A 25684-nucleotide genomic window follows, 5' to 3' on the forward strand; every position below is an offset into this window, starting at 1 on the left:
TATGCTGGTATTCTGTGAAATGGAACTGTCTATACTTTCTGACATATAGTGATGAAGAAAATTCTGGATAGAGCATCCATTAGATACATCCTCAGACTTAGCTGCTTCTCTGGATGGAAGTGAGGCTTCTGAGATACAAAGGTTTGTAGTTTTGAAACTTTTTATCAAGGAATAACTGAGTCACAGCAAGTTAGTAAACAAAAATAAATGGTGAACTTGTAAAAGTCATCTATTTATTTTATTTTTTTTAAGATTTATTATTTTTTTTTTTATAAATTCGTTTTATTTATTTATTTTTGGCTGCGTTGGGTCTTCGTTGCTGCACGCAGGCTTTCTCTAGTTGCAGCGAGTGGGGGCTACTCTTCATTGCAGTGCATGTGCTTCTCATTGTGGTGGCTTCTCTTGTTGCAGGGCACGGGCTCGCGGAGCATGGGCTCTAGGCGCGCGGGCTTCAGTAGTTGTGGCACACAGGCTCAGTAGTTGTGGCTCGCAGGCTCTAGAGTGCAGGCTCAGTAGTTGTGGCGCATGGGATTAGTTGCTCTGTGGCATGTGGGATCTTCCTGAATCAGGGATCGATCCCGTGTCCCTTTCATTGGCAGCTGGATTCTTAACCACTGTGCCACCAGGGAAGTCCCAAGATTTATTTATTTTATTTTATTTATTTTTGGCTGCATCGGGTCTTAGTTGCGGCATGTGGAATCTTCTTTGAGGCGTGCGGGGACATTTTCGTTGCAGCGCGCGGGCTTCTCTCTAGTTGTGACATGCGGGTTTGCCTCTTCTCTAGTTGTGGCACGTGGGTTCAAGAGCGCGTGGGCTCTGTAGTTTGTGGCACGCAGCCTCTCTCATTGAGGCGTGTGAGCTCAATAGTTGCGGCATGCAGGCTTAACTGCCCTGCAGCATGTGGGATCAAACCCGTGTCCTCTGCATTGTAAGGCAGATTGTCTAACACTGGACCAACAGGGACGTCCCAAGGTCATGTTTTAGAATTAGCTTTATAGTTGCAGTTTTTAAATTGTAAATCAATGGAAATAAGTGGGGTGGGGTTGTTTGTCAATTGTTTTGCTTTAAAAAGTTTTTGTCACTTATTGAAATAAAGGTGAGATCAATTTTGAGTAGCCATCTAGACTAAATTAGTTAAAATGGAACAAAACAGAAACTTCTACTACTTTGGGAATCATCAAAATGACCTCGACTTCTTTGCTAATACTGATTGCCTTAAAGGCCCCATTTCTTCTTCATCCTTCCTTATATCTATGACCTTTGCCATGAAACTCTAGAGTGCCCTTCCCACTCTGGATAGGGCATTCTGTCTCACCTCTTGCCTCTGGGATCCATCATTTAACTTGCTTTGGCCAATGGGATGTTAGCAAATGTGACACAAGTAGAGGCTTGTAAAAGCACTTGTGCATTTCTGTTCACACCCTTGTCCTTTTCTGTCACCATGAGAAGAACAAGCCTGGGCTAGTATGCCAGAGGATGAGATATATGGTGCAGAGTCGAATTACTCTAGCTGTCCTATCCAAGGCCATCCTAGATCAGCCAAAAGCCAGCCAACCATAAGACATGTTGGTGGCCTCAGTTAAAGCCAGAAGAAGCACCCAGCTGACCTGCAAACGTATGAACTAATTAAATGCTTATTGTTTTAAGCCACTGAGCTTTGGGGTGGTTGAACCCGCAGCATTCTTGTGGCCATAGATAATTGAAACAACCTCAGGTAACCTTTTTTTTTTTTTTTTTTTTTGCTGTACGTGGGCCTCTCACCGTTGTGGCCTCTCCTGTTGCGGAGCACAGCCTCTGGACACACAGGCTCAGTGGCCATGGCTCACGGGCCCAGCCGCTGTGCGGCAATGTGGGATCTTCCTGGACCGGGGCACGAACCCGTGTCCCCTGCATCGGCAGGCGGACTCTCAACCACTGCGCCACCAGGGAAGTCCCTGTAACCTCTTTTTAAAAAGACTCAAATGGGCAGATGTCACAGATGATCCTGAGTGATTTCTTGTTGTTCCAAAAACAATATACATTTCACATTGATTTCAGGAAATTCCTAGATCCAACCACTCAGTGATACTTGAGTGAGATTTGATTTAAAGTGGAAGATGTTTTCTTTGCGGGTTGATTTTAGGAACTCTGGAGATAACTCCCCACCTAGTCTATATATTCAACAAACGTATGTTAGCCTTATAGGGCACAGAATCATTCAGTCCATCAAGAAAGACAAGGCAGAAAATGGAAGTAGTGAAAGTAATTGAGTTAAATTCATATGGTAAGAAACACAAATGCCGATATATCCATTGTCAAGAACAAATTTTGACTAGGGAACAGTGGTGCTGGGTGGAGTCAGTAAAATAGAGGGGAAGAATGAGGTTAGGAAAAGGGAAACTGGATTTTCTTTGGGCCAGTTAAAGACAACATAGTATAAAAATAACTGTGATTGAAGACTGAGCTTTAAAATCTTAACTCCATTTATACTCTGCAAGTGCAACATATTAGAGTGAGAGAAAGATTCGATGAAAAGAGCAAAGAGATAGTTTTGTTAGGGGCATGGTACTTTAATTCTTTGTGCTTTGAAATCAAATGACTATTGTCTTTTCTATTTTCAGACTCTCTATATAGTATTGCTATTTCATTCACTTTCTTTTGTGGTAGAAAGAAGTCTGCTTTTTAATGAATATATAAAAAGTAGCTGGCTGAGAATCAGAGGCTCCTAGACTGAGGCAGGGCATTACTGAACACATCTTAACAGTTATGGCCCTGCATTCATCTGGACCTGTATTCAGAGAAGGGGTGCGGCTGCATGGGGGATCTGTACTTGGTTAATTCATCATATTACTTGGAAAGGTCCTTATTATTTTGCACAGCAGTGTGGTCACCTGGCGGTAGGTCATTAGCATTTTAGTCTTCTTTTCTGCACAACAATGTACAACATGCTAATTAGAGGGCTCTGAAAGCTAAGTAACCTGTTTTAAAATCAAACATTTTAATTTGAAGCTTTAATGGCTGTTTTTATAATAACTGGCTTTATTGGGGGTAAAAGCACTTCTCATGTTCCACTAGCAAGGCAGAGTATAACAGAAGCTGACAAAATTAAAAACCTCATAATGCGACCTTTGCCTGGGATAAAAGGCTGTTTCATAACAATTTCCTTTTGTTCTTTGTTTAAGCCATTACTCTAAAAGGAGCCTCCGATTAATCTAAGTAAATGCATCATTACAGTACTAATCCATGTCCTTCTGTCAGTGTCTGTTTTAATTAAATAAGAAATGCTAGCAGAAAGATATCACGCACAAAGCTGTGATTGGAGAAAGCAGCACTGGTTGATCAGGGAAAGATTAAAAAGGGCTTTACTGTTTTGTCCATTTGCGTAGCTCCAGATGCCACAGTGTTTCAGGTTGAAAGAAAACTTACAAAAGAGTTTAACACATTTCACTCTTATAGATTTAAAATAATGGGATTTACCAATGAAATTCTAATCATCCAATTTATCACACTTTAGACATTCCAAAGCAAGGAGCAGAACAGCTTGGGGTGTGTCTTTAAAACCTTTTATGCAATGTTGTGTTGTATCTGTGAAAACATACCTGCCCAATTTGCATGTGTTTCTTCTTATTTTGGGTGAATTGATGGTGAAACCTGATTGTGGATATACAATGTGATTTTTTTTCCCTCTTTTTATTGTATCTTACAACTTCTACTCTAGGGTTTTTTTTTATGGTTTTCTATTGTTAATATGTTAGGAATTTGGGTGCTTAATTGGTTGTTAACAATGAAAAGTAAGCTTAATAAATGCTTATAAAATGAATGTATCTAGTTAATATTGCTGCACTGATACACAGAAACTCTTCTTAGCAGTAGAGTTGCAGAATTCCCATGGTGAGGGCTTTCTCCATATATGGGCCATTATTTGATGTAATGAAAAGAGAAAGTGTGCAACAGTGAGATTGTTAATTAATTTAGCCTAACAAGATGAAGATAAATGAAGCAAAGAACAGATTGAATGAAGCAAGAGGTCTTATTTACAATTTAATACATTTTTATATAATGCAGATTTCACTTGATAAAAAACAAACAGACCCCACCCCAAATACCTACAAACAAAAAAGTATACTCCCTCCCACCACAATTCAACACTGAAATTCTGACCTGACTTTACAGAAAACATGTACCATGGCTCCATATAGAAGACATTTTTACAGTGTGTAAACAGTGCTTTTCTACTGCTAAAAATTTTACACTAGTTAACCTTTAACTTCAGTGTTTTATTATTCTTGCTATAGGCTGGGATGACCATAAGAATAATCATCCAGAAAACTTCGGGTTTCTTCTTCCCCATGTTATCCTGAGACATCTTGTGACGGTTATTTAATAATCATTTTATTTTAATCCTCTTTTTACCAAAGGAAGGAAGCCCAAAAGTGAGGAAAAAAAAAAAAAGGAGCTGTGAGCCTTCTTACATGTGCTTGAATCTGTAGCAATTGTGCAGAATTCTTAAATTAGCATTATTTTTTAAAGTCTTTCTTTCAGAGATTAATGAGCTTTACCCAGTATTTGACCTTTTATCATTCTTGCTTTCTGCTCAGAAGTACTTCCTTCCTTCCTACAGTAGCTAGAAAAGACCGTCTCTTATCTTATGTTACTGTAGGCAGTGGTAACAGGGCTCTCTACAAATGGTGTTATTATGGTCACTGTGTTTTTATCTCAGGGGTCAGGAACAAATCCATGCAACTGCTTCTAAGGATTTCAATAAATAGGACTTTTTATCCAGACAATCGCCTTTTATGTTACTTTTAAACAAAACTACTAGTCCATCAAGAGTTTCAAAAGAAAACAATTCTACAGAGTGCCGGTATGGCCGCACAGACCAATCATCATGGCACCCATTCTCCAGTCCTTTATTTTTCAAGTCCACAACAATAGGTTGTTGATTCAATGGACAAGACCAGAACAATTAAGTTCTCTGTTTAGCAGCAGTGCAGCATTTTAATGCCCTTCTCTAATAATGGTCTCATTATTGTTATTCTAAGACTGGGCCTCAGGAGGAGGAATATTTGCTGGAGGTACGTCATTATTTTGCAAATTTCGATTAGCTCATCATGTTGTCTGTAGTGTGAAAATCGTAGCTAATTAGGGCAGCCAGTTAGACTACCAGCTTTTGAGCTTATGAGTTAAAAGGTAGCATACTTGATAGGCCAGTGATGTGAAAAAGGTGGTAAAAAGGAGGATTAGAGCAGTTGCCTTAGTAACTCCAACTTCCATCTGTGAGGGAACAATGGACTTGTGTTTCTCCCCCACCTTGGTGTAAAAATTGGTTTTGTTTTGAAAGGACAGAGTTCTTTTTATGACAATCTGGAATTCAGCCCAACTGAGTGTAGTTTTAGTTGTTAGGAGAGACCATTGAGGATAGGAAAGATGAAAGGTCATGGTGAGCTTCAAGGACATGAAAGGTTGTTGTCTCATGTAACAATGGTAGATTGTTTTTTTTCTGATATTTCTAGCCAGCCCCTAAGTCAGGTGATGGAACAAATACCTACGGTTTAGTCAGGTGAAACAGGAAAGAGCAGGGGAAGGAAAGGAGAAAAACGGGGTAAGAGAGAGTTTGTACTTTGTTAAAGAAAGAGGGGTAACTTCAATTCGCTTTTATTAAACGAAGTGATATTTCTTTGTCACTATCTCTGAGATTCCAGTGTGCTTTGGATGGTTTGCCTCTGTGGGCCATCACATCTCTGGGAAGCTCTCCAATGTGTTAGGAAATGTGATTTAAGCTTTCTTCCTGAACTCCCAGGAGGACCAGTGATGCGATACTTAACAATAAATTTAGTTGTTGTAGCTTTCTCACATTATTGGTGTTCTTAAAAGGTTTTCCTTCAAAATGCACACTGAGTAAAATGAATGATAAATATGAAAGAAATTTGTTATACCACTTTACAGTGTTTTATCATAAATCCTATGACTTCCATCACAGAAAGTTTACAGGAAACTGTTTAGATGTTGCTGCAGTAGCAACACAAATTTTTCTCTCTGTACATAAGAAAATGCCACAATTTTAAGAGCTATTGGAGGTTTTGTATTACAGAGGCGGTGATAGAAAAGGATTGAATATGGTGCTGTTTCTTAAAAACCCTCAAAACCAAATCACTCTCTCTGGATTTGAAATACCTTTATTTCAGCAAAATAAGTGACTTCTATTTTTCTTCCATATTAATATTAAAGCATTTGGTTGTGGTTGTTGTGTGTGTGCTTGTGTGCAAGCTCCTGTGTGAGTGTGTGTGTGTGTGTGTGTTTAGAATCAGAGAGAGTATAGGAATACTAATTTTTTAAGCAGAAAGATCATCTTTTGATGATCAAAGGAACCTTCATATTTCTCCCTCTCTATTGTCCCCAAACAACCCTTGTGTAATTGAAGCTGGACTTGGTCCAGGGGGTTAGGGAGATTTTCAAATTCTCTTTTAATCCCAGGTCTTTGTTTTCTTACTTTTACTAGCCAACTATCCTTATTGCTGTAGCCCTTCTTTTTCTGAGAAGCTGTGTTCATTTAATTTATTGTTGGTACTTCACAGACTTGAAATAATAATATCACGAAATTCTAGAGCTTAAGGACTTTTGAGATCATCTAGTCCAATTCTTGTGTTTGAAAAATAAGAAAAGTGAGGCCAGAATGTTGAAATGACTTGCCCAAGGTAACTCAACTAGTTGAGGTAGACAAATAGATGCCGTTTGCTATACTATTTAAATATAAAAACTTGAACCAAAGGAAGAATGAAGAAACATTATAGGGACATGTTGAACTTCTTTACTGGTCTTTTTAGTTGCTGAGGGGAGATGGAATCAAGCTAGCGTCTGGTGCTGGGGTTAAGATTCAGATCAGATTTTTTTATAACTATTAAAGTTCCATTTTAAATAAATGAAACTTTTTCCTGACAATACCCCCCACACACACACACAATCCCCGACATGACTGGGGAGAGTTGTAACCTAAAGTACTAGCATAGCACTCAGAATCAGCAGACTTTGTCGATCCAGGCACTGTGTGAAATACTTTCATACACGTTATTACAATTTAGAATTGAAACACTTTTTCTTTCCAGTGTGGCAAATTAGTTAACTGTTCTGTTTCTTAGTTTTTGCAACTGTAGAAAGGGACTTGATGTTATTCAACTTCATTAGCTGTGTGAGACATAAAATCAGTGTATGATTGAAAAATGCAGTATACATTTGACAGATATTATAAGAGTGTAAATTTGTGCTTTATCCAAACAGATATCCTGAGGAAAATATGAACCATAATATTTAGATCAAAAATATGACATATGTTATTTTTGGAACGGTTTAGAACATATTTAGAAAATTTGGACTATAGAGGATAAAATAAAAGAGGATAAAAGAATCTGTTATTTCACCTTATTATTTCATAATTAAAAAATTACTCCTAGTAACATTTTGGTATATTTCATTTCAATCTTTTATCTATGTGTGTATGAGAAGAAAGAACATGTCTAGCTTGTTTACTACCCTCTCTTCAGTGCCCAGAACAGTACGTGGCACTTGAAAAACAGTTGTTGGGTAAATTTTTAAAAAAGGCAAAATTGCATCATACTGTAGATACATTTTTGTATTTAAGAAATAATTTTATTGGATTTTCCCATGTCTTCAAAAATATGATTTTAATGACTATATCATATACCATCATATGGTTGTACCACAATTTGTTTTACCATTAAGTTATCAATTTCCAACTTTTCACTATTATAATGTGAAGGTTAATTTATAAGGATATCTTCCACTTATTATTAAAGTGGTAAAATTTAAAAATTGATGATAAAAGTCCTTTATGATCATAGAACCCCACCAAACCCCATCACCTCTTTCAAGTCTTAGCTTAGATGTCATATTCTCAGTTGAGGTCTACTTTGACCACCCTATTTTAAAATTGTTACCTTCCAAACATTCCTCATCTCTCTAATGCAGGTCTATTTGTTTCCATAGCCTTTATCAACTTTTAACATACTATATAATTTGCATGTCTGTTAAATTTATTTGCCATTTTCTCCTTTTATTTCCTATAATATAAGCTCTAGATAGTGGAGAATTTTTGACTGTTTTGGTCAGTTATATTCCCCAGTGTCTTGCACAGTGCCTAGAATATAGTAGATGTGCAACAATATTTGTTGAATGCATTTGTTGAAACTTTAAAGGATGGAAGTGTCTATTTTTTAAAGTCAAGAATCAGTCTCTTTCTTTTTTCACATGGGCAACTCTCATCAACCTATTTGTGCACTGGCCAAGGACTTCTGTTTTCTCAATTTTCATTTGTACACATTATTCAGTTAAATTAAATCATAGCATTTGGCTGAATCTTGGATAGGCCATGTTGGATACAGACTAAATGTCTTGAAACAAATGCTCCAAGCTCTTGCCACTTGAAGTCACTCTGAACTCTAGCTTTAGGGAGGTGGTGCTGGACGAGAAATGTCACCAGTGTCATGCCAAATGATCTTTTTCCTCGTCTAGAAGTCCTTTTGGTAAGACTCTTAAGGTTTAGGTCTGACCTGGGCAAACTCAGGTTAACCTGATTACTTACATTTTTGGATGATTTTACCTTATTCTGCTCCTAACTGATATTGGTCCTATTCTTGAAATTTTCTTAGGAAAGACGTTTAACAAACTCTTGTTTACTTCTTTCACTGTATTTGATTTATACTTTCCTTTAAAAATAATATAAAACAAAAAAAATCACCATTTTATGTCCTTTGTGGGTAAGTGTTAATTATAATCTTTATTAATAGCAATTTATATAGCTACAATAATCCCTTAAATTTGTATGATCTTTATAGTTTTAAAGCTCTTTAATAAATATGATCTTGTTTAATTATCAAAATAATCTTAGATGCACAGGGCATGTTTGTTACACCCATTTAGGGAGGGACCAAGGCACAGAAAACTTCAGAGACTTAATCTAGATCATAAATCTAGGAAATGGTAAAGAGGCCACTAGAATCCAAGTCTTTTGAGTTCTACTAGTCCAGTACTATTTTTCTTTTAATCATTTTACCTTCTCTCCAGGTTAAATAATCATCGTTTTGTTGACGTTTCTTAATAGATTTCATGAAAATAAAAGCAAATGATTAGAATTACACATTTTTTTGCTTTATTTTACCTGCTTTACTATTCCAATTCTCAAGGACTTTCCTCTTTTTCCATAGTCATTGTCTTTTCCCTCATTCTAACTATTTACATGGGCTTTTGTAACAATTTGTGAAACCACAGGCTGCCATGTCTGTCTTTTCACCTTTTAGCTAGTTGTTCATTTCACACCCCTAGATAAGACTAAGCAAGTTCTGTTGATTGTAATAGGTATCAGGCAGACTGATAGTGGTCCACTGGGATGCAAACAGCCTTGGGAGAAAGTTAATGTAGTAGACAGTACATTAGGTAAAAGATTGGACAATGCACACTAACAAGTGTAGTTCATGTATGTAGAAGAGAGGTATAAAACAGGAGATAAAAGCAAGACAAAGCAAGAAAAGTCTGGGAGCAAGTGGTAAGATATTTAGGAAGCTAGGCCACAGTATGGCCATAGACGTCAAGTGGAGTTAAAGGACAGATTCCAGTTTCTGAGTAGTCTGCAAGTGAAAGGTTATCAAATTCACAGAAGGGTCATGGTCTTAGATGGACTAGTGCACTCAGGTATAGGAAAACAAGTAGAATCCTAGTATTGGAATCAAAACAAAAAGTCAGGGTCAAACTAGTAGCAAGAGTAATTAATGTCATTCTGAGTCCCAGGGGATTGTGTTGGAGCCTCTTTAGGACGAGATCAGAAACAGTCCTAGAGCAGTGGCTCTCAAATTTTTAATGTACATAAGAGTCATCTGGGCTGCTTTGGATTTCTGAAGTGGGGCCCAGGTGTCTGTATTTTTAACAAGAGCTCCACATTTTTCTGATGCAAGTTTCTACTGATCACATGTGGAGAAAATCTCCATAAAGCCTGAGGTGGCACCTATAGTAGGATAAGGGACCAAATAATCACAAATCTTGAGAAACGAGGCATTTAGAGGTTGAAAGTCAGACCTTTCTACTAAGAGAAAAATGTATCTGTTTTTCTCAGAGCTGATTTCTATTTATTTGCATGTCAGAAGGCAGAAAACATGGGCTGATATGAACTCGGCTGGTGTGTTGTAAGCCTATTATGTTTTTCTCCTTATGTATATTGTATATTGAGTGCTTTTGTAATATCCAACATAAAGATTTGTACGTTTTAGTGTAAAAAAAAAGTAAGGCTGATTGTTCTTTTGTGCCTAATCTAAACTGTCTCTCCTTTTTGCTTTCCATTTGTTATCTGCATAATTGAATTTCTCCTTTTCCTTCCCACGTCATAAATTGATTAGCATGAGTTGGGCAGACTGCTGTAATGCTAAGGGTTAACCAGAAGAGAATTACAAATGAACTATCTAGAAAGTTGATTATTAATCCAGCTAGAGAAGAAATATGCTTTTACTTAGCAAGAATGAGTATCCGAAGAGCTGATAATATTGTTCAGGCAGTGAGGTGGAATGGCAGAGCTTGGTAAGTAAAACAAAACTTGGGATTAATCTTTTATATCAGTATTTTAAAATGCCTAGAATGTTGATATATTTAAACAGCTAAATCTAATATGAATTTACAAGCTGCCGGAACAAATCTAAAAAGTTCCAAATGTGTTTGTTAATGAGATCCCCACATAGACTATCAGTAAAAGTTAACTGAAAAGTATTTACGTAAGTAGATAAATATATTTAATTTTGAATATTTATAAAAATACGTGATTAGATTTGTGATTAAGAACCAGGAAGTGGGCATGGAGGAACGATTTCTATAGCAATCTAAGTCCAAACCTCTAACTGAAGAATATTGAGTGACATGTTGTTGTTTTTTCACAAGAGCAAGTTCTGGATTCTTAGATATGAAAATGAAAATATAATTTAAAATATAATATTTGCATAAAGATTCAGTGAGATATTTTTCAGACTTCTAGGTGACAAAAATTGTCATAAGTTCTCTTATTTTCTGGGTCCTAGTACTCATTTCATCCTGATGTTTAATTTAAGGACCTTTCTAAAGACAGCTTTTATTGTATTTGTGAATTGGAAGGAAAGAGAAATGAGAGGATCTGTGCTATTTGTACAAAGAAAATTAAGTGAAAAGATACGATTTTAATAATGTTCTTCCATCAAAGACTGCTCCTCCTGTTGTAGAAGAAATTTGATGTCAATATTCAATTCTATAAGATTGAATTTTTCCATAAATTACTTGATCTTACAAAAATGAGCCTTTTACACATAGTATGGACCATACTGAATATTATTGCAGCTTTATGCAATAATAAGTCATTCCAATGTAGCATTGTACTTAGAAGTTAGTAAACTTATTAAAATCGTGCACCATGAAATGCAGAATTTTAACCTTTTCTTTAAAGGTATTTCTTTAGTGTCAATAAAAAGGCCTCAAATTAACATTTTGTTATTTAATGCTTACATGAGCACAAAAAGAGTGTGTTTTTAAAAAAACTATAAATATTGGAAGTATATGTTATATGTGTGCATGTGTGCATACCAGAGCACCATTTGGCCGTATACACTCAGCTTTTTTTAAGTTCTAATGTTCTGACTCATATTTAGGACTGGGAATATAAACTATAGTAAGTGAAATAATAAAGACAGTAGTTAAAATTTATTGAGCTCTTGTGTGCTAAATGCTATGTTAAATGCTTTATCTCATTTAATCCTCATATTAACTCTGTGGTTGTTGGAAAGCTACAAGGATTATAGTGTATGCTAAAACAAAGAGTAAGCTAATTAAAGAGCCTTTAACATCTGATGCTAAAAGTCTAGAAAATAAAGGCCCATGAAACAAAGCGTATAAGAGGGGAGATCCCTAAATTCTGTGCGCTTGTCTTTCTCAAAATTAAGAAGATTTAATATGAGCCTGGGAAAAAAAAATAGAAGGAAATGAGCCAGTGTTTCTTAGCAATCATTAATTCTTTAAAAAATTTTTTATTTGAAAATTTTAGTCATACAAAAATGTATGAGGAATAGGTTAAAATACCTATATAGTTATAAGAAATGAAACATTACTAATACAGTCAAAACCTCCTGTGAAGCATTCTTCAAATTTGAAGGATTCTTCAAATTCAAGGTAAGCATTCTCTTGAATTTGGTGTTTATCATTCCCATGCTTTTCTTTATACTTATACTTAAATTCCGTATTCATTATATATAGAGGGAAAACTCTACTTACCATTCTCTGAGATCTAAGAAAGACCTTTTCTTGGCTTCCTGTTACACCTTAATTAAAACAAAATCCTTAACACAATCTGCAAAGCCCCAGCCCTGTAAAATGTGGCCCTTGCATTATCAGGCTCAGCTCTTGCCTTTCTCCTAATGGCTCTTTCTGGAATAGCTGCTATACTGATCTACACCCTCCAAGTTTTTTCCTGCTCTAAGGTTTGCATATTATGCTGTCTTCTCAACTGGAATACACTTCTCTTCTCATTTTGGGGACTCTGCATTCCTGAACTGAGCTTTCAAATTGTAAACTTATAGAGCAGTACCAGTGTCTATAATCTTAATGTGGAGACACTGTAATGGGCTCTAAAAATCTGGAAATTTTATTTTTATGAATTTATTTATTTATTTTTGGCTGTTTTGGGTCTTCATTGCTGCTCATGGACTTTCTCTGGTTGTGGTGATGCGGGGCTACTCTTTGTTGTGGTGCATGGGCTTCTCATTGCGGTGGCTTCTCTTGTTGTGGAGCATGGGCTCTAGGTGTGTGGGCTTCAGTAGTTGTGGTGCACGGGCCTAGTTGCTCCACGGCATCCTGGACCAGGACTCGAACCTGTGTCCCCTGCACTGGCAGGCAGATTCTTAACCACTGTGCCACCAGGGAAGCCCAAAAATCTGGAAGAATTTTGGACACACATTTGAGGAAATACATATGGTACTTTTGCATAAGAAAGCCATGAGGCCACTTATAAGAGTTTTGAGGTGGGTAACTATAACTAAAATATTCATAGTGGTGAAGGTTGCTGTAATATTGGTAGGCAGTTTCATTTTTTTAGGGGAATATAGAAAAGGTTATAAGAAAGGAAAAAAGAAAATGAAATCAGTCTGAGAGGAGGGCTAGGGTTTTCAAAATGTCAGAATATACTTATGTTGTACTCTATGTAAATCTTTGCTGGCATTTGTAATTAAAGTCCAAGGCCAAAAGATTATGCTGAAACACTGGTTTTGTTGTTTTTTCTTTTTGGTTGTTGGTGTGGAAAAAGGAGATAAAAAAGAGAATTTAATTAAAATGTTTTAGGGTTAAAGGAGGGGATTTGTAGGTGTCTCTTTGTGGTCACAGAAAGTGCCATTATTATTAATAATATTGTACCTTTCATTTTTATTTTTTACTCCTTATATTTTTAAATGAGCTTTTTCTTATATTATCTTATACATTTCTTATATTAACCCTGTGAGATAGTTAAAGCGGGGGTCTTATTATCTTCATTTTATAACTAGGAAAACTGGGAACAGCAATCAGACAGAAGCCAGGACTGACTGAAAAAAAAAATTCCTAGGTATAGTTTTGTAGACAAGACTAATATTCACTCTACTTCTGCCCCTCCAAAAAAGATTGGAGGGTATAATTAGATTCTTTTAAAGACCAGGATGATTAGGTAGATGTCCTTTGTAGGTTTTCGAGACTTAAACGTTTTATTTTTTCTAATTTCCTAAAGTTGCAACGTAGTTAACCATCTCCAGCAAACAGAACTGAGATGGTTAAATGCATATAGTTAATAGATACACTGCAAAGCCTATTCTAAGTTAAGGCTTATCGGGTGAAGTTTAATGGGCGCAGTCCTTGCCTGATATCTTAGAGCTCCAAGAATAAGGAGAAATAGCTGTGAATTTATAAGAATGAAATATCATAAAATTTGGAGTAAATAAACTGTAGCTTAAATAAAAACGTGATAAATCAAGCAGAGGGTACAAGCCCCTTGGATGGAAACCCAAGTCATATGGACTGAGGATGGACACATTTTGGTACTCATTTAAAATACTGTTTTTAAAAGAACAAATGGAAGGCAGTGTGTATGTTGCATATATACTTGTGTGCAGGCAAATGGAGGGGTATTTCTTTGAGAACAAAGAAATGCCAGGAGGTATTTGTAGTGATTAGCCAAGAAGGCTGTTTGCTGCATTTAAGGTAAAAACCAAATCTTGTATTTTTCAATTGGACAAATATCCTGGTTACAGAGAAATTCAATTTTTCACTCTTTATGGGCCAGTAAGCACTAGATTCCCTTAGGTTAAAAGGAACAGGCATATTGACTCTGAAGAATACAAGTCTTATGAGAATCTGATATCTATCCTGAGATGGCTAAATTGCTGCTATAGGGAAAGAGTGTGAGCTGTGGAGGGCCAAACCCAAGTTAGCAGGTGAAAGTCACAGGGAGCCAGAATCACAGGAACAGCAGAATAAACATTTTGTAACAGCTACAGTTGTCCAAAAATGGAATGAACTTCTTTGTGGATGTAGTGAAGGCCTTGGTACTAGGAGGAATTAGGGAGGAAGATTAAAGTGTTGGGTTATAACAAGTTGTTTCAGTCTTGAAGTTTATAAGAAGATATCCTCTATGTGTTAACTGTTAAGACAAGTATGTGAGTCAACATAACAAAGATATAGTCTTATGTGAAGACAAGGATCAATGTCATGAAGGCCAGGTTTACTTTCTGGGTTGCTCAGCCATATTTACTCTAGTATGTCAGTTAAAAAATTGGTGGATTTTTATCTGTAGGTAGCCATTTGATGCCTGGAATTATCCCAGGTAAGACCTTTAGTCTTCACCAGTTATTCCCAAATCTCAGAAGAACTGGTGTAAGAAAATGGAATTGTATTATAAGGGGGTAAAGAGAAATCAGTTAGTTTCTCCACTGGGTCCAGATCTGGAGAAGAAGAATTTAATATGATTTAGGGAGAACAGATTTAAAAATAACACTAGGGCTTCCCTGGTGGCGCAGTGGTTGAGAGTCTGCCTGCCGATGCAGGGGACACGGGTTCGTGCCCTGGCCTGGGAAGATCCCACATGCCGTGGAGCGGCTAGGCCCGTGAGCCATGGCTGCTGAGCCTGCGCGTCCGGAGCCTGTGCTCCGCGACGGGAGAGGCCACAACAGTGAGAGGCCCGCGTACCACACACACACACACACAAGAAAACAAAAAACAAAAAACAAACCCCACTAAATTCACTTAATTACCTTTAAAGTCTCTTGAGCTGTGGTACACTAATAACATAAATGATCACATTTTTAAGCACCTTAGAGATTTTCTGTTATTTCAGTTTCTTCTTATTCAGGTAATACTTTCATTTCAACAATCAAAAATATTTAAAAATTACAGAATTAATACACAAATACATTCTTGCTGTATAGTAGTGTGTGGCATATAGCAGGCAATCATTAGATATTACTTGAATGAATAATTATTGAAAAAAAAAAGGGAATTTTCCTTAATGTCTCTCCCCACCCTGAATTCTATTTCTCTCCCCGAACATATTCACTATTTTCAATCTGGTTTATATCCTTCCAGACCTCTTTCTATATAATAATATACCTATATACACAATTATTTAGAAATAGGCAGTTTTGTTTTGTGTGAGGGTAACACTTTTACATATATTGCTTTATACGTTACATATCCTTTTTTTTTATTAAGATTCTGACTTAGACCTTTGTCATTTTAAATAGCTTCACTTTATTTTCTTCTATGTAGTATTTTATACTATGTATATATCATTGTTATAATGATAGATATCTAGGTTAGTTACAATTTAAGTATTCTTAGTTGAAATTTTAGGTATTTAAAACTTAGGGGATGGCAAAATGTGACTGTATTCTTTTAAAATACATAAAATGGGCATAGGAAGTTTCTACCTGATGGGATTATGAGAATTAGGGACACTGAAAGCAAAAGATTAGAATGTGTAAAGGCATAGAAGAGTGAAAAAGCATGATATCATTTACTCCTTCATTAAGGCAACCCAAGAAGTCAGAGGATAATTGGTAGTGAGAAAAGGCTACTTTTATCCATTTAAAAATTGAGTGGGGATAATGACTATAAATTCTGGACAAAACACAAAAAAACAACTATCTGAAGATACTGGAGACCAATCCAAAGCAGGCTAAATCTTGAGAGGAGATGACATTTGGAGGAAGGGATACTAGGTAAGTTTGTCATTTTCAAGGTTTCCAGTATGAGGGCAGGCCTCAGTTTATAGAACTCCAGTAGAAGAATCAGCAGTCTTTCTGGTCTGGAGAACCAGGAGAGCAGACTTTGGGGCAACCACAACTCCTGGGAAGTGAGGAGGTAATCCTCTAAAAGAAAGAGTCACAGAAAGTGAGTCCCAAATTCTATGTGTAAACTTTGCTCCAGTCTCTGACTGATCCCCAAACTATGCATGCTCAGAACAGGCTTTAAGCAGCCCACATAAGGCTAAAAGAACTAAACAGATATTTGAGCTGCTGCCCACTGCAGGTGAGACAGAATATGCAGTTTGAGCCTAAGCAAGTAAGCATTTTGCTAAAACAAACAAAAAAATGATACTCTTTAGAGCACTATAAAAGAATCCAGAGTCTCCATGACATAATGGTCATGATGTCTGAGATATAACCCCAAATTACTCAACAAATGAAGAATCAGGCAAATGTGAAAAAATAGGGTATTTCAGCAGAGAGATAGAAATTACCAAAAGAACCAAATGGGAACTTAAAACTGAAAGATATGGTATCTGAAATAAGAAAATAACTTTATGGGCAAGTCAGTAGAATAAAGATAACAGAGGAAAAAGCCAGTGAAATTGAAAATAGATCAATATAAATGATCTGATTTAAAGAACACAGAGAGAAAAAAAATTAGAAAAGAAATGAATATAACATTAGGGATATGTAAAACATTATTAAAAGTTCTAACATATATAAGTCCCAGAAAAAAAGGAGAGTGATATTATGGCAGAAAATAGTACTTGAAGAAATAGTGGTTCCAAATTTCCCAAATTTAGTGAAAGATATAAATTTACAGATTTAAGGAGTTCAGTGAACTTCAAGTAGGATAATTGCAAAGAAAAATACACCTAGGCACATTAAAATAAACTACTGAAAGCAAGAAAAATGTATAGGTAAAAGTTTTTGGTAAAGACCAAGAAAAAAGAGAACATAACTTACCAATATCGGGAATGAAAGAGGAATTCTCAGCGAAGAATTAATAGAGATTAAACAGATGATAGGGAATGTTATGAAGATCTTATGCCAAAAAATCATACAGGCATATTTTGGAGATATTGTACATTCAGTTCCAGACCACTGCAATAAAGTGAATATTGCAGTAGTCACACAAATTTTTTTGGTTTCCCAGTGCATATAAAAGTTATGTTTACCCTATAGTGTAGTCTATTAAGTGTGCAATAGCATTAAAAATACTTTATTGCTAAAAAAAATGCTAATCATCATCTGACAATGCAGGGTTGCCTCAAAACATCAATTTGTAGAAAACACAATATCTGCAAAATGTGATAAAGCAAAGTGCAATATAATGAGGTATACTTGTACTACTTAGAAGAAATGGATAAATTCCTTGAAAAATACAGTTTACTAAAATTGATACAAGATGAAACAGAAAACCTAAATAGCACTTCATTTATAAAAGACATGGAATTTTTAAATTAAATAAAACTTTTAATAAAGAAAACTATGGGTCCAAACGGTTTCACTGGTGAATTCTATCAAATATTTAAGAAATAACTCAATCATGAAGTTGAGTTATTTGTAGTGAGGTGGATGGATCTAGAGTCTGTCATACAGAGTGAATTAAGTCAGAAAGAGAAAAACAAATACTGTATGCTAACACATATATATGGCATCTAAAAAAAAAAAAAATGGTCATGAAGAAGCTAGGGGCAAGATGGGAATAAAGACGCAGACCTACTAGAGAATGGACTTGAGGACACGAGGAGGGGGAAGGGTAAGCTGGGAAAAAGTGAGAGAAAAGCATTTAATGTTTGTAGATTTTTTTGATGATGGACATTCTGACTGGTGTGAGGTGATACCTCATTGTAGTTTTGATTTGCATTTCTATAATGATTAGTGATGTTGAGCATTCGTTCATGTGTTTGTTGGTAATCTGTATATCTTCTTTGGAGAAATGTCTGTTTAGGTCTTCTACCCATTTTGGGATTGGGTTGTTTTGTTGTTTCATATTGAGCTGCATGAGCTGCTTGTATATTTTGGAGATTAATCCTTTGTCAGTTGCTTCATTTGCAAATATTTTCTCCCATTCCGAGGGTTGTCTTTTCATCTTGTTTATGGTTTCCTTTGCTGTGCAAAAGCTTTGAAGTTTCATTAGGTCCCATTTGTTTATTTTTGTTTTTATTTCCATTTCTTTAGGAGGTGGGTCAAAGAGGATCTTGCTGTGATTTATGTCATAGAGTGTTCTGCCTGTGTTTTCCTCTAAGAGTTTTATAGTGTCTGGCCTTACATTTAGGTCTTTAATCCATTTGAGTTTATTTTTGTGTATGGTGTTAGGAAGTGTTCTAATTTCAATTTTATATATAGCTGTCCAGTTTTCCCAGCACCACTTATTGAAGAGGCTGTCTTTTCTCCATTGTATATTCTTGCCTCCTTTATCAAAAATAAGGTGACTGTATGTGCATGGGTTCATCTCTGCACTTTCTATCCTGTTCCATTGATCTTTATTTCTGTTTCTGTGCCAGTACCATACTGTCTTGATTATTGTAGCTTTGTAGTATAGTCTGAAGTTCAGGAGCCTGATTCCTCCAGCTCCGTTTTTCTTTCTCAAGATTGCTTTGGCTATTCAGGGTCTTTTGTGTTTCCATAAAAATTGTGAATTTTTTTGTTCTAGTTCTGTGAAAAATGCCATTGGTAGTTTGATAGGGATTGCATTGAATCTGTAGGTTGCTTTGGGTAGTATATTCATTTTCACAATGTTGATTCTTCCAATTCAAGAACATGGATTGGAAGAATCAACACTCTTTATATAAAATATTTTATATCTCTCCATCTGTTTGTATCATGTTTAATTTCTTTCATCAGTGTCTTATAGTTTTCTGCATACAGGTCTTTTGTCTCCTTCGGTAGTTTTATTCCTAGGTATTTTATTCTTTTTGTTGCAATGGTAAATGGGAGTGTTTCCTTAATTTCTCTTTCAGATTTTTCATCATTAGTGTATAGGACTGCAATAGATTTCTGATCATTAATTTTGTATCCTGCAACTTTACCAAATTTATTGATTAGCTCTCGTAGTTTTCTGGTAGAGTCTTTAGGATTCTCATTATATAGTATCATGTCATCTGCAAACAGTGACAGCTTCACTTCTTCTTTTCCGATTTGGATTCCTTTTATTTCTTTTTCTTCTCTGATTGCTGTGGCTAAAACCTCCAAAACTCTGTTGAATAATAGTGGTGAGAGTGGGCAATCTTATCTTGTTCCTGATTTTAGTGGAAATGATTTCAGTTTTTGAGAATGATGTTGGCTGTTGGTTTTTCATATATGGCCTTTATTATGTTGAGGTAAGTTCCCTCTGTGCCTAGTTTCTGGAGGGTTTTTGTCATAAATGGGTGTTGAATTTTGTCAAAAGCTTTTTCTGCATCTATTGAGATGATCATATGGTTTTTATCCTTCAATTTGTTAATATGGTTTATCACATTGATTGATTTGCATATATTGAAGAATCCTTGCATTCCTGGGATAAACCCCAGTTGATCATGGTGTATGATCCTTTCAGTGTGCTGTTGAATTCTGTTTGCTAGTATTTTGTTGAGGATTTTTGCATCTGTGTTCATCAGTGATATTGGACTGTAGTTTTGTTTCTTTGTGACATCTTTTTTTGGTTTTGGTATCAGGGTGATGGTGGCCTCGTAGAATGAGTTTGGGAGTGTTCCTCCCTCTGCTATATTTTGGAAGAGTTTGAGAAGGGTAGGTGTTAGCTCTTTTCTAAATGTTTGATGGCATTTGCCTGTGAAGCCATCTGGTCCTGGGCTTTTGTTTGTTGGAAGATTTTTAATCACAGTTTCAATTTCAGTGCTTCTGATTGGTCTGTTTATATTTTCTCTTTTTTCCTGGTTCAGTCTTGGAAGGTTGTGCTTTTCTAAGAACTTGTCCATTTCTTCCAGGTTGTCCATTTTATTGGCATATAGTTGCTTGTAGCAATCTCTCGTGATCTTTGTATTTCTGCAGTGTCAGTTGTTACTTCTCCTTTTTCATTTCTAATTCTATTGATTTCAGTCTTCTTCCTTTTTTTCTTGATGAGTCTGGCTAATGGTTTATCAATTTTATCTTCTTAAAGAACCAGCTTTTAGTTTTTTGATCTTTGCTATTGTTTCCTTCATTTCTTTTTCATTTATTTCTGATCTGATCTTTATTATTTCTTTCCTTCTGCCAACTTTGTGTGTTTTTTGTTCTTCTTTCTCTATTGCTTTAGGTGTAAGATTAGGTTGTTTATTTCAAATGTTTCTTGTTCCTTAAGGTAGGATTGTATTGCTATAAACTTCCCTCCTAGAAATGCTTTTGCTGCATCCCATAGGTTTTGGGTCATCGTGTTTTCGTTGTCATTTGTTTCTAGGTATTTTTTCATTTCCTCTTTCCTTTCTTCAGTGATCTCTTGGTTATTAAGTAGTGTATTGTTTAACCTCCATGTGTTTGTATTTTTTACAGATTTTTTCCTGTAATTGATATCTAGAGTCATAGTGTTGTGGTCAGAAATGATACTTGATACAATTTCAGTTTTCTTAAATTTACCAAAGCTTCTTTTGTGATCCAAGATATAATCTATCCTGGAGAATGTTCCATGAGCACTTGAGAAGAAAGTGTATTCTGTTGTTTTTGGATGGAATGTCCTATAAATATCAATTAAGTCCATCTTGTTTAATGTATCATTTAAAGCTTGTGTTTCCTTATTTATTTTCATTTTGGATGATCTGTCCTCTTTCTGTTTTTTAAGAATAACTTTTCAGGTCAAATATTATGATAGCAACAATCACTTTTGACATTGTGGTACCATTTTTGCAGAGAACATTTTCTAAGGACTTTGCCTAATCTTTTTATATTCAAATCATTCTCTTTTGAATAATCTACCATGTCAACTATCATTCTTGCCAGTTTTTGTTTCTTCAGTTTCTATCTTGGCTAACTGCAAATTCTTGATTTGTGAATAATCTGAGCTGGTCTTCAGCACTATGTATCTCTCACAAGTTCCTGCTTCTTTTACAGGATTTGCAATTTCACTTTGAATTCATTTTACATTTTTATTTTGAATATTATTTACAATATTCTACAATGCAATATCCATCAGTCAGCTTAACTTGAGTCTCAATCTTGACTGAAAAAAATTATCTGGCAATTTTTAAAAGTATTCCTATTCTTAGCCTGCACTTCAATCGATTAAATCAGTCTTTGGGAATGGGACCCAGGCATCAATATTTTTTGAAGGCTCCATGTCACTACAATATGCAGACAAGTTGGAGGTCACTGGGCAGTGATTATCAAAGATACAAAGAAATTTATCTAAATGGGTGAGAGACAGTTAAATTAATCTGTGAGAGATGTTTGAGTGAAGACTAATTTTTAAAAATGTTAAGTTCTTTAGTGAATATTTTTACATTTTGATGCCTTTCACTTCCTATGTAATTTTGGAGACTCACATAATGAATTTTGAATAATAACAGTATCTTCTATATCCAATGAATGTCAAGTATGTATGAGCTAGGAATACAGCAGTGAACTAAAATGTATGTTGTCCCTTTTCTTGAAGAGTTTACAGTCCAAAAAAGAGGAAGACATTAAATAAATATTTAATTATAAGATAATAAATACTGTGAAGGGAAAAGGAGACCTAACCTGGGCTTGGGATCAAGGATGGTGACTCTGCATTAGTGATCTTAAAGCTGAGGTATAAAAGATGAGATGAGTAAGAGATAATTTGGTGAAGAGGAGACGTAAGAGGGAACAGAGTTTTTGGAAGGCCATAAATTGGGAAGAAGCTTGCAAGCTCTAGAAACAAAAATCAGGTAAAGATGACTAAGAACAATCAACAGAGAATAGAGAAGGTCTAAGTTGCTGTGTGTGTGTGTGTGTGTGTGTGTGTGTGTGTGTGTGTGTGAAGATGAGATTAGAAAGATGGTTTGGAATCTGATACAATCTGTAGGTTGTGAAGAAGTAACAAAGGTTTTTAAGCAGGATATTGACATGATCAGATTTTATGTTTTAGGACCACAATTCAGGTAGCAAAAAAAAAAAAAAGATTTCCCAATGTGGTGTCCTCAACTTAGAAAAGTAAGCTTTTCTTTGTTCTGCTTTTCCTGCATTGCAATACAATTACTAAGGTAGTATGGATTTCTCCTCCAACTCTCAATATTCTCCCATTCCCCAAGCTAAATGCAAAACCACATGTAGGAGGGAAAAAAAAAAACTCCGCTAGCATTCCTCAAGAGCCATATGTATACCAATACAAGCAGAGTATTCCTGTGAGTTTTTGAATTTGCCAAAGACAGCTTTGAAATAAGTCCAGGAGCTTGAGAGCCATATTCAAGGGATTGACCCCAGAGAATAATATGGCTCCAGCAGCCACAGATCTCTGAAGGTACTAAAGTGGCCTGAGGCAATTAATTTGATAGCAACAAACATGAAACTGTCCTTTTAGTTTGAATGACTATTAGCTAGTAGGAAGTGGGAGAGAAAAAAATGAAAATTTTAATTAAATAATGTTTTACGTGTTTTTTTCCTTTGGACTCAGTTCAGTCACAAATGATATAGCAGTTGCCTAGGATTTCCACACATTAATTAATTCAAAAGAGCAGAAAATGAATGAGAACTAGAAACTTATGTATTATGCCCTTTCCTTTAAGCACCAGGAAAAACTCGGTGTCTCTTGTGATCATAGGAGTTTGCATTTCTAAGACTTGGCTGTATCCAATTTAAAAATTGATTAAAATATGCTCCCAAACATATTAATAAAGGAAAGATATTTGTTTTATTTTTCTTTACCTGTTTATTGAAAGTAAACAATGATGGAAATAGTTAATATTTATTTGTACATTTAAGTGACGGAAAGAAGACGTGAAAGCGATGACACTACTAAGAGTAAAATCACACCTAAAGAACATTTTTGTTTTCCAAAGATAAAATGCCCTTAACAAAACAATTTACAGGCATGATTTAGACTTACCCTCATTTTATTACAAAATATAAATATCTCTGATATTAATGGTGTCCATTGCCTTTAGGCCACTGACAATTGGAGTCCAAGAAAAGAAATGAAATTGTCACAGCTCTATCAGCTAAAGAGCCAATTATAATAGATCTGGAGATAGCAAGTTTTACAGGAAATTATGCAAAAGGGGAATTGAATATTAATTGTAATTGGGAAGCACAAAATCTAAATTCTGGTTCTGACTATGCCACAGATTAACTGTGTGACTGTGTTTCATTTAGTCCATCTCAAATCTGTACTAGCACTGTACTATTAATACTACTGATAATAATAACCAATATTGAAAGTAATTGAGAGTTTTCAGTGTCCCAGTACTTTGTGCCTGTTTATTCTTCTGCCTTTCTCTCTTTTAAAATTGAAGCTCTAGTTAGTGAAGAAACAGGAAAATGATTTATATTTCTGGGAAGAAGCACTTTTTCTAAATGAAAAAGTCCTCTGGGATCTGCTGTATGTGCTGCTGTCTGGCATGTTTGCTAATTCTACATGGTATTCAGTGGGACAGTTCCAAAGAGAGATACACATACTAGATCAGAAAGAAAAAAAATTGCTGTAGGTTCATTTCTGATGTGTTAATTTTCTTTTTATGCTGCCATCTTTTCTTTCTTTTTCAACTGTGCAGAGTCAGTGATTGCTCAGTAATAGCTAAATTGCTTAAAGCATTCTTTTATTTTAGAAGGTAAAGTGCATTTCACTTATGACTATGCTGCTTGAAATTTTGTCCATTTTATCAGTTTATTTTGCTGTTTCCCTAGAGTTTTTTTAGACATTTTTTACCCTAAAAATGAGGGTGTGTCAGAATTGTTGCAAGCAAAGATAGAGGTAATCGTATGTGGTTCCTGTTATAAGCTTTGTGTTGATACTGACTGCTATTTAAAATGGAACCTCTAAGATGAATCTACTTCTAGCAGTTTTTGCTTTTTCAAGTTAATTTATTGTGCAACATGTAATCAATTTTTTCGTAATAATTACATTTTTGTTATACCTTTATTGTTCAAGGATCGATTTGGCTATTTGAACAAGGAACTCAACACAGAATGAGTTAATCCCTCTAATACACATTCATGTGTTTCTTAAATTTCTAAAGACTGCCTCTTTAAGCACCAACATTATTTTTATACGTTTCCTATACATTCTGATTTCCTAAATACTTTGTTGTTTAGAAATATTTTTTAAAAATGAAGGGCTTCGCTGGTGGCGCAGTGGTCGAGAGTCCACCTGCCAATGCAGGGGACACTGGTTCGTGCCCCCGGTCCGGGAAGATCCCACATGCCGCGGAGCGGCTGGGCCCGTGAGCCATGGCCGCTGAGCCTGCGCGTCCGGAGCCTGTGCTCCACAACGGGAGAGGCCACAACAGCGAGAGGCCCACGTACCGCAAAAAAAAAAAAAAAAAAAAAAAGAAGGGAATATTTAAAATCACCCATAATTCCATTACCAGAGATAACCCCTGTTAAAATTTTTGGGTAATGTATATATAGTTAAGCTTATATCATATCCAGTTTTAAATTATAATTTAAAAATTTAATTACCTAGCAGCTTGCCTTTGTGGCTCAGAGTCATCATGATGCACTTCTGATTCCTGAACTGCTTCTTGAGTTGAATTGTCTATTAAGGCTACTTATCTCTATGTTGAGCGGGCCCCCAAACTGCTGTGCTTTTTGAGTTCTGGTGTCTGCATTTTGGATTTTCTGTCTTTGCCTTTGTTTCCAGACTGTAAAATGTCATTTTTTGGTAATTAGTGTTTTTCCTCTAGTAATATTAATCCTTCTTCCATACTCCTATGAACTGCTATTTCTATTCAGCTGTGGGCTGTTAAATTAGATAAGAAGAGGGGGAAAACTAGCATTTTATAAAGTTCCTTTCTGTTGTATAGCACTAATACAGGTGCTTTCACATGAATTATGCTATTTAATTTTCACAGTGAGTCCCTGGATTATTGTTAGTTCAATTTTCTTAGACAACAGAGAACCATTTATGAGCACTTATTATATGCGAGGCACTGTGCTAAGAACTTTACATAACATGTTAACTCACTATGTTAATACACAGTGAGTCCCTGGATTATTGTTAGTTCAATTTTCTTAGACAACAGAGAACCATTTATGAGCGCTTACTATATGCGAGGCACTGTGCTAAGAACTTTACATATACTATGTTAATTGGGTTTATTTCTGCAACACTCCAGTGAGGTGGACTGTTTTACAGTTAGAAATACCTAGATTCAGAGAAGCTGAATAACTTGCCCAAGATCATAATACTAGTAAGTAGTAGAATCAGGGTTTGAACCCAGGAGTGCCCCTCAAATAATTAAAAGCACTATAATTTTATCTGAAGTAAAAGTAAATAGATTCTGAGCTCCAGAATTATTCTTTAAGAAAAGTAAATGAGCTTTAATGTATTA

General features: G+C 35.6%; 1 protein-coding gene across 1 annotated transcript in view; it reads left to right on the forward strand.

Moving 5' to 3' along the window:
- The window catches only part of SOX6 (SRY-box transcription factor 6), a 621353-nt gene that overhangs the window by 167075 nt on the left and 428594 nt on the right, over window positions 1-25684 (forward strand). The gene's annotated exons all lie outside the window — the stretch shown is intronic.

Source organism: Orcinus orca, chromosome 8 (assembly GCF_937001465.1).
Source record: "Orcinus orca chromosome 8, mOrcOrc1.1, whole genome shotgun sequence".
Classification (NCBI taxonomy): domain Eukaryota; kingdom Metazoa; phylum Chordata; class Mammalia; order Artiodactyla; family Delphinidae; genus Orcinus; species Orcinus orca.